At 45.6% G+C, this 10,243-nt stretch overlaps 1 long non-coding RNA gene across 2 annotated transcripts in view; it reads right to left on the reverse strand.

Annotated features, from left to right (window-relative positions):
- Positions 1–9,923, reverse strand: part of LOC123355343 — a 69,341-nt gene extending 59,418 nt beyond the window's left edge. For both annotated transcript variants that reach the window (XR_006575073.1, XR_006575074.1), the window contains exons 1-3: positions 9,720–9,923; positions 9,536–9,578; positions 3,361–3,454 (exon numbers count right to left, since the gene is read on the reverse strand). This is a non-coding gene — a long non-coding RNA (uncharacterized LOC123355343). The remainder of the gene's footprint in view (positions 1–3,360; positions 3,455–9,535; positions 9,579–9,719) is intronic.
- Between the last annotated feature and the right edge of the window lie 320 nt (positions 9,924–10,243).

Consider the following 10,243-nt stretch of genomic DNA (forward strand, 5'->3'; position numbering starts at 1 on the left):
CATGAGTTCTGTAAGTGCTCCATCAGCATTTCTAGAGTGCAGTGTTCTTTTACAGTGGTTATTAATTGGTTGCGGGTCTGCAAATTTCTCTTCAGAGAGAAATTTAATTCTTGCAATTAAAACTCCAAACTGGGAATCAGGAGTTCTAATTCCAGGCTCTGCCACTGATTCATTTTTGTGACCTTAGGCAAGTCACTTAACTGCTCTGTGCCTCAGTTTCCCCCATCAACACAATGGAGGTGTGTAATAACGCACTGGGGTGTGATGAGGTTAAATGCACCCGGCGTTATAAAGTGCTTTGAGACCCTGACCCACAATGACCTGGCCCTTTAAGAGGGGTCCAGCTCTGCCCAATTCCAGGATTCTGGGACTTGTCATTCAAAAAGATCATGTGAACTAGAGGCTGGCAAGGGATGCTGGGAAAGATGCCAGCCTATATAAGCTACCCAACCAACAAGAAGGGGGAACTGAGGAAGCAGTTACATTTCCAACAGAGACATAATAAACCTCTCTTAGGGTGTGTCTACACTGCACCTGGGAGTGAGTGTCTCAGCCAGGTTTGACATACCTGCATTTACCAGGGCTCAAGCCAGTAGGCTAAAAATAGCTGTGTAGCCATTGCAGCTTGGCTGGGCTTGAGAGACTGAGCTCCTGCCCAGGCCACTATATCAAAACAACAACATCAACACAGCTATTGCTAGTGTGTTAGCGCAAGCCCCGCTAACACCAGTCTGTTGACCTGGGTTGGGCAGCTTGCTCCCGTTGCGGTGTAGACACACCCTCACAGACCCCCGGATGGAAGGTGCAAAAGGAATATAAACTATCAGTATCCTCAGCTGGATATTTCTCAATGACGCACACAGAAATCCCATTGCTCCACCGCCTCTCCATTCCCCTCCCTTCCCCCCTGCTGTCTTTAAAGTCCCTTCAGAAACGATTAAAAAAAAAAGTGAGGGCCAATTTCTGCTCTCATTTACATCAGTGTAAATCTGTAAACCAATGGAACTCCTGTTCCTGAATGGAGAGAGCAGCAACACAGAGAGGCAGCCTGCCTATGTGGCAGTCCCTGCCTCTCCGCATCCCCTGCCCTAAACATGCCCAGAAGTAGGGTGACCAGATGTCCCAATTTTATAGGGACAGTCCTGATATTTGGGGCTTTTTCTTACATAGGCTCCTATTACCCCCCACCCTCTGTCCCAATTTTTCTCACTTGCTATCTGGTCACCCTAATCAGAAGCCATGTGGTTAGAGGCACTATTCACTCCTCACTCTGTGTCTTCTGTAATGCAGACCTGAAAACCTAGCAAGGTAAATCTCAAACTTTCCCATTCTCCTGTCCTTTGTCTGTAGGTTGTTCTTTTTTTTTGGCCTGGGGACATAAAGGGCGGTGGGACATTAATTTCCTTGTGTCTTAATTTGTTTAACCCTTAGGAAAGCAGCCAATTATCCGGGTGCATAAAGTAACAAGAAGGGGTCTGACAATCTTCCATGCTGTGCTTCCCATCCCAGAGGGTGCCCGACAGAAATCACCTCCCTTCACTGCTGAAATGCAGCCACCTCTAGGGTAAAACATGGCAGCTGTTTAATAGCACACACGCAAAAGACAATTAAGGAAAAGAGAATGAAGGTGAACCCTGTGCCCAATCAACAGTAGAAGCCAAAGGCTAAAATCCCACTAGTAACACATCTGATGTCTCTTGACACTGGAACCTATATGATACATAAAGGTCTCCCTCATTATAACCCTGCCTCCTGTATGAGACCATATTGAGACATATAATACAAAGGGGTGGGTTCCTGGAAGGCACTAAAGCCTGGGGATTGGATTTCTCAGCTCCTGGGAGTTGGAGTCAGGCTTCATTCTGTTCTCCCTTGCAGTCATGTAAATCTGGAATAAAGTGGAGTTCCCCCCACACTGGTGTAAAACAGATGTGAGTGGGAGGAGAATCAGGCTCTTGAGGTTAATTTCACATAGTTTTCCCCATTTTATTGCTCAGCCTGCCTAGTGGCCCAGCAGGGGGCTGGGGTATAGAACAGATTGTCAGTGCAATTGGCAGACATCCTTGACTCAGCCTGATTTAAATCCCCAGAAATCTGGAGCGGGCTGCTTCTTCTCCTAGCTTGTTTTATATATTTATTTCAGTGGGATCAAGTAACCAAAAAGCAAGGTTAGACTGGGCTATTTCACTGTAATATGGAGCCTTCTTCCTCTGCCCCTAACGCATTAACACATTGGTTAGTCTTTTGGGGGGTTGCCTTTATAGTTATTGCAGCAGTGTGGTTCAGTGGACCGGGTACTGGACTGGGACCCAGAAGGCTTGGATTCTACTTCTGGCTCTGCCGCTGACCTGTATGACCTCTGGTTCCCCTGCTGCCTCTGGTCTAGGGAGAATATCTGCTCTTTGGGCATGGGACTGTCTCTCCCTGTGTGTTGACCGAGCATAAAAAGGCCTCCTAAGGCACTACTGCTGGAATAATAATGAATCATCATCATCATCATAGTTAACATAAATAGCAAACAACCTTATACCTATGGCTTATCCTTACCCCTTGTTCCTTCTGCCTTTGGAGGCCGCTCAACCCTGGTACACACCTTATGGCAACTATCAGACTCAAAAGACAATGGAGTAAGCGCCAAAGCGGCTCAGTTACTGTGTGTGGCGCCGCAGCACTGGGAGTGGCTAAGAAATCCGTCGTGACACACAGTAACCGCTGACAGATAATGTGGGCGTAAGGCACAGGGTCAGAACATGAAGCTGGCACATCACTGTGCTTTTCCCCTTTGCTCTCTTCACCTTCCTGTCTCTCAGCCACCTCCCTTCCGCCGCTTTGACCAGCCCTGGTGCAGCATAGCCATCCAATATGGCCTCTTAGTTGCATCTTCCCAGCTTACGGTATTGATGTTGAAAGTTTTCAAATCTCTCTTGCAAACATCCTTGAACCTGAGCCTACGTCAGCCCAGGGTCCTTGGAGCATCTCCAAGTTCTCCATATTGGAGGTTGTTTGGAATGCATGAAATTACATCCCTACATTGGAGCTAAAAAGTCCTACTTGATCTGGCTGTTGCAGCAAGTCAGCAAAATAGCTCTGCATCCCTATTCCAGAACCCTCTGGTATCCTGTCACGTTAAAAAATAACAACATATGAATCATTAGAGAGACTGCTGCAAAACAGCCACTTTCACTTCAAAAACCTTGATCTACTCATTTAAATTCTCCATGCCTAATGCTGCCATTCAATACAAACATGCTTGCAACTCCAGCGGAAATCAATGGGACCTCATCTGCACTGTGAGCTTTTAGGCTTTGTGCCTCATTTCCTGCTCCACCCATAAAAATGATGAGAACGCTGCTGACTAACCTTTGTGAAGCACTTTCAGATCCTCAGACCAAAGGACATGTCTATATGCCAGGTGTCGTAGCAGCCATATTCTTTGCAAGAATCCTGTTGCCTCCTGCAAAGAAGAAGAGGATACAGATAGGAAATGGATACCCCTTTGTCTTCATCTTTCACTGAAGGAAACAACCAGATCATTTGATTTTTGTGCCCGCTAGGGGAGGTCAAGGGAAGTTGAATCCATGGGCCTCATGGGAAGATTTCTCCTCCACTGACACGACTGCAAGAGGCAGACTATAAATGGTGAATGCACAGAGAACATCTGCCAACACCTGGATGTGCTGTGGGTGGGGGAAGGTGGCTTAAAGGTATCAGAAGGGAAAGATCAGACCGTGCAAAAGAGCATTCATTGCTGCAGCGCCTGCCCAGAGCACAACTGGCCCAGTTCAGCCCAAGCGTAACTCCATCTTGCCATTACACCCGGGACTGAGTTTGGCCCAGTGGAAACAAGGCTGCAGATAGGAAGTCTCCCAAAGAGCTCCCTGCACATGGAAGCAGAGAGGGTGAACAGTCAGACATACAGAAGGATCAAAGCTGGCAAAAAATCATGCTCCCGCTACACTCTGATGCAGCAGACAGGCCCCTATTTAAAATATATAACCTCATGCTCAGCTCTCAATAGCCTGCTGCCATGATGAAAGGATGCTGTGCCGCTGGGAGAAAAAGGGTTACAAGAACAGAGTTTAAAAATAAATCAACCTCTGGGCCGCTTTGAAAGTAATCTATGAAAAGGATTTGGCTGAAAACGGCACCGTATAAATGGCAGGCGTTATTATTTTTGACAATAAAAAAAAATACAACCAACCACCCACAGTTTCCTTGTATTTGCTTGGGAGTAAAACCATTTTGCAGATGTCTCCAGACAGGCTGCTTAACTGCTTCCAGCATCTTAATTTTCCCTTTTAAGTTTTTATTACGTTTAAATTAAAATTATGCCCGGGAGGAGGGAAGGGTAATTTTAAAAATCTATTACCATTGAGCTTTCCACTACTCATGACACCTTCGCTCAGAAACCTGAAAATCAAATGGATTCTTTCCCCATTAGATCTCATTCTTCTCTCGGTCTTTAAACCTAGGTATCCTTTCCCACCACCCTATGTTTCAGGACAGCTCATTCCTAGCATATTGTTACTATATTATAACCTCACTGTCATTATTATTTGTGTCAAGGAGGTACAGTCAAGATCAAAGGCCCATTGTGCTAAGCATTGTGCTAACCGATTTAAAAAGACACTCTCTGCCTCAAAAACTTTACAATTTAAGTTTACATTAATAAAATAATAATAATAGTGATTCCTTCATCTTATTTAGCACTTTTGGTCAGTAAGATTTTACTTCTTTTACTATATTTATTCTTGTTTCACTCAGTCAAAATAAATGGTCTTTAGACTGCAAGTATATGGCTGCTTTTTGTGTACGGAGAAACTCCCAAGAGCAAAATGAGGTAAGACTTTGGATACGTCATATATTCTGAGTTCTGAACTTCTGTGTCTGGATTTGTTCTTGTTTTCAGGGTCGAATGCGTCTTGTTAGATTAGTTTTAACTACTCTGCTAAGTTAATCTTCAGATAAATATATATATTATGTATATTTAACATTAACATGAAGGTTCCTTGGATAGAATCTTCTGGGCCCAGCATGCACTGAGGGGAAAAAAAGAGGCTGTTTTATATATTTAGCACGTCTATTTTCTATTGATGCATGGCCAGATCCACTGAGATGCAAAACATCTCAGTCTCAGGGACGTCCTCCGTCTAACAAGGGGAACATCCGTTACAGAGAAAGCCAGCCCCTTTTTGCTCAGTTCAGCCTGGTCACCTGGAAATTCACAGAAAAGGAGAAGCACTTCACACCGCCTACAAGCTGTGAAACATACAGAGTTCTCAATGACAACTGGCATTTCTCAGCCATCAGATGGAGGTGATCTCGCGTAAGGTATTTTAGGGCCTGTGTGCACAGAGAAGTCACTGGAATAGCTATTGCCAAATAAGCTAAAAGTCACATTATTCTAGAGCGGCTGTGCTGGAAGCTATTCCAGGATAGCCATCGAGGAACAGCTTATTCTACAATAGTTATTCTGGTCAATTTCCCCATATAGACAAGTCCTAAAATATATTAAGCGACACCACTCCTCAGACTCCTACGTCTAAGGGCCTGTCTGCACAATGGGTTGATTAGTCATGATTGGGCATATAAAGCACATGGCATTATTTGCAATAAATCACTTCGCTTTTCGTATTGCTCAAAGACTGTTCAGAGGAGATCAGTCACCCTGAACTTTCCCCCCTGTTATTCCAAAGTATTTGATTAATTTTGGGGGGATTTTTAATAGACCTGATTTTGAAAACAATAAGCCTCCAGCAACTCCCACTGAGGTCGAAAGAGTTATTCTGGATTTGCATCTGTGAAATTGACTGCAGAATTTGGCCCAGCATCTGTAAAAATGTTAATGTATGCAAAATACATACATATTTTATTACATCCCTCTTTGTCAACCTTTGCATATCATGCAACTTCTTAGGACCTGATCCAGGCCCATTGAAGTCAATGGGAATGGTTCCTCCATCTTCAGCGGGCTTTGGCTCAGGCCTTTAGACTGAGATTTCCCAAAGTGGCCAAGGGGGGTTAGATACATTTTCCACTCAATTAATAATGTCTAAATCCCCTAGATTGCTTTGAAAATCCCAACCTTAGATTGAGAATTGTTTGATTTGAGGAATGTGGGATTGTTCAAGTGTCTAAGAGATTCAGGAGCACAAAGATTCCATTGAAAAATGATTGGATTTGGGCACTTAAATCCCTTAAACATCTTTAAAAATCCCAGTTTTTGACTGTCAATGGGACTTGTTCTTCCAAGCTGTGATGAAGTGGGCTGTTCTTAATGTTTCCTCTGAATACTGTGTGGGTGCCTCAGTTTCCCCTATGCATGTCTTAAGTCTCTAGGGGGTGAAATTGTTGCAGAGCAAAGGTCCAGTGCACATAAATGGCTGACGTTCTATCTCCTGGCAGCTAATGGCCAGGGCCCTTCCCCCCTGCAAGGGGATGCTAAAGGTATTGGAGAACAAAAAGATCAGAGACCTCCTGGCCCAGGAAAGGAACAAAGCCCAGAGGAAGAGGGGCTGGAGGGGGTTTCAGTTTGGTGCTGGCTGGGGATGAGAAGTGAGGGCAGACAGGGTTGTCTGGCTCGTTGGGCCCCAGGATGGACCCGGCTGAGGGGTCCTGTTCTCTGTACCTACAAGCTCTGTTTTAGACCATGTTCTTGTCATCTAATAAACCTCTGTTTTACTGGCTGGCTGAGAGTCACGTCTGACTGCGAAGTGGGGGTGCAGGACCCTGTGGCTTCCCCAGGACCCTGCCAGGGTGGGCTCGCTGTGGGAAGCACACGGAGGGTCAGGGGATGCTGAATGCTCCAAAGGTCAGACCCAGGAAGGAGGAAGCCATGTGAGCTTCTTGCCCTGAAGATAGTCTGCTCACAGAGAGGAGACTTCAGCAGAGTCCTGACTGGCTTTGTAGAGAGCAGTTCCCAAGTATCACCCGGGGACTCCGTGACACAAGCCCATTAGGCACTTTTGAAAGCTCACCTTGAGTCTTTCAATGTGTTTGTGGGTGTGCACACAATGTCTTGCAAATTGTAGGCACTACTGGAATACAAATAAATAATGATAGATGTAATCTGTATACAGAACAGTAAGAACAACAAACTATATTGTGCAGAAACAGAGCATCTGCTGGATACATCTCATTGCTAGAATTACAGGTTGCCAGAATTATATATGATAGTGTTGGCTGAAACCTTAAAAAAAGTGAGATTCTACCTACGGCCTTATGAACCATCATCTTATTTTCATATCAAGATGCAAAATAAGACGCCCATCAGGCATTCCTTCTGATGCTTATATTTTTCCTACAAAGTTCTCTAAATGGAATAAGCCATGCAGTGAATTTCAATTTTTTAAAAAATGTCCTATTTAAAGGGAAAAGCACTAACATTCTCCCTCTGTTCCCAGACTCTAACACACATGGCAGTTTAGTCCGAGATTACTGAGGAATGATGGGTTAGAGAATTTCACCTCAGGGCTGCGAAGTCAAATCCAAACCCATGTTTGGAATGACCAAAACTTTGCTACTGAGTGATGTTTAGTGGCTTCTGTCTTGTATCAGTTCAATTTGCACCTGCAAAGATATGAGCAGGCCGTGCCCTGTGTAGGTGAATGGTATCCATCCACTCACCACTGATTTAGAGCCTGTGTCTGTGGCATGAAACTCTCCTTGGCTTTAGTGGTACATCACTGAGCCCTCAGCTCCAGTGTCCTGTCTCGAGATGCACTGGGCCCAGCACAGAACCAGGGATGGATTCTCTGAGGCTGGGGGCAGTTTCACCTTTGGCGTTGTCTACACTTGCGGTGACATCTAGAAGACCTGTAGTTGCTACATTCCACAGAGACAGGCAGGCTACATCACTGAAAGGCTCTGACAACTGCCCTGGCCAGATCCTTTCCCCCACTGTAGAAAAGACAACTTGGAAAGGCTGTGGCAGGGGAGAGGCAGCCGGACACTACACTCCTAAAAATTAACATTACAGGTGGGAGGAACTACTTGGGTGTGCAGAGAGCTGTGTAGTGGAATAGGCCAGGGGTTCTGGCATGTTTCTACTTGACCCACCTAAGCAGTGTCTCCCCATCTACACTGCTACTTCTATGCATGCTAGCTGGAGGTGCAGTGCTCTGTACATGGCCATAAGTGTAGATATAGCCTGTGGCTGAATTAATCTCCTGGTCAGCATGTTCCCAGCACATTACAGTGACCCCATTTGAGGTTAGTCTGTTTTTAATCATTACTTGATGATTCCCCCCACCTCCCCCTTTTTTTTGGGTTACAAAAATAATAATACATTAACCCTCAGTGAACCGCAATCATTCTCGGGATTTCCCCTTGCAAACTCATTTGCCAGGCAGGTTGGGAAAATACCAGGTGTGGTATTTATGGAGCTTTGTTTAATTCTCCAGTGCCATTTCTGTGGTGAGATTAGGCATGAAGCACACAACAGCAGTCACCAGTTAGTCCAAGAGATTGAGGGGAAAAATATGTGTCTGACTTAGCAGATTGTTTTGATGGCAAATGTTTACTCTGAAAGGTTTTGGTTATTAGGAGCTCCATCGGCTCAGAGTGAAACCTTTCACTGTTTACTTTACTTATTAACACTCTAGGTCCTTGTTTGGAGAGGGCACTGTGGTGTGCGTGTGTACTAACAATTCTGTAATCTCCTTGTGCGAGCTGCCCCTGGATGCAGTTCAAGAAAAAGCAACAAGGCTACTTCCCAATCAGAGCTGGGGAATTATTGCTGATTAGCAGGAGGACTCAGAAAATAGAATTGGTACCTGATCAGCACAAATATGTGGCGTACACTGAATGGTGCGACTTTACCCTTTAGTAGCTAGCTGTTTTGTCACTTATTCAGCATCTGTTCTTGAATCATAAATGTGTTGTGCTTAGCATACAGTGGTGAAACCTCTTTGAGAAGCCAGCCACCCATCTTCCAGCCATTAGCAGCAGGAAAACATGCCATTTGAATAGCTCATTACTAACACAGCCGTATAAATTAGCAATGGGTTCAGGAGAAGGGAATAGCTCCTCAGCTGCGGTAAATTGGCATCACCCCATTTGCTTCACTGGAGCTAGAATAACCCACACCCAGTCGGGCCTGCATTAGTGGTGGCAAGGCCATAGCGAGAAACTAATGAGCCTGCTGCAGCATTGGCTAAGGTCCTGTCTGCATTCTGGCTACGACAGCAGCACTGCTATTGCGTAACTATGCCACCTCATTGCTGCCCTGTAGATACTTCATACAGCAACGGCAGGAGCTGTTTCATCCCTGGGCAGGGTGCCTAGGTCAATGGACACATTCTTCCATAGACTTAGTCACCTTTACTGCAGGGGTTTGGTCAGTATAGCTATTCCTATGAGAATTCACACCCCTGAGCCATGTAGCTCTGTATTTTAAGAGTAGAGCAGGCCTAACAGAGAAGGGTCTTTTGGAACCAGATGTTCCAGGTTCACTCCCACTGGTGAGGATACACCAGGTCAATTTACATCATCTGTGGATCTGGCTCACAAAGCCCAATCCAGATTTCAAACCCACCTGTTTGCGAGTGATGAGAGCCAGAGTTTTGGGTCAGGCCTATCTGGAATATAAATGCACACAGTCAGTTCTAAGGGACAGGCAAACTGATTTCATTAAAATACCCCCCCTCCCCAGTGAACTGTCATGCCAAACTAAAGCTAAACTCAATCCCTTCCCAAGCTTTTGAAAAGCTTTAGCTAACCTCTTTCCTGCTGTTTGTTCATTTTACACTGCTGCCGCATATTCCACTTCCTGAGGGGGCCGTGAGCAGGAAACACCAGGAACCTTGTCAGAGACGCTCCTTTTCTCACAGCACATCTCCTGCAGACATGCCTGCTCTACTTTGCCTGGGTTCACGGAGGAAGCCAGGCACATTGGCTAAACAGCCCCTTTACAAGTTCTAAGGTCAACCAGGCTCCTGCACTTAACTATTCTCAGGCATCCAGGGAGAGTTTAAAACACTGGGGCAGTGCCTCAGCTGGGGTGAATCATCATAGATCATTGACTTCAGTTCAGCTGACTGCATGGGCTGCTTGACACCAGCTGAGGTTCTGGCCAACTTTAACTGTTTTACTCTTGGCAAGCTGGAGCAGCAGAGGCTAGCGCAGGGGTGGGCAAACTTTTGGCCTGAGGGCCACATCGGGGTTGTGCAACTGTATGGAGGGCCAGGTAGGGTAGGCTGTGCCTCCCCAAACAGCCTGGCCCCTGCCTCCTTTCTGCCCCCCT

This window comes from Mauremys mutica, chromosome 23 (assembly GCF_020497125.1).
Source record: "Mauremys mutica isolate MM-2020 ecotype Southern chromosome 23, ASM2049712v1, whole genome shotgun sequence".
NCBI lineage: Eukaryota > Metazoa > Chordata > Testudines > Geoemydidae > Mauremys > Mauremys mutica.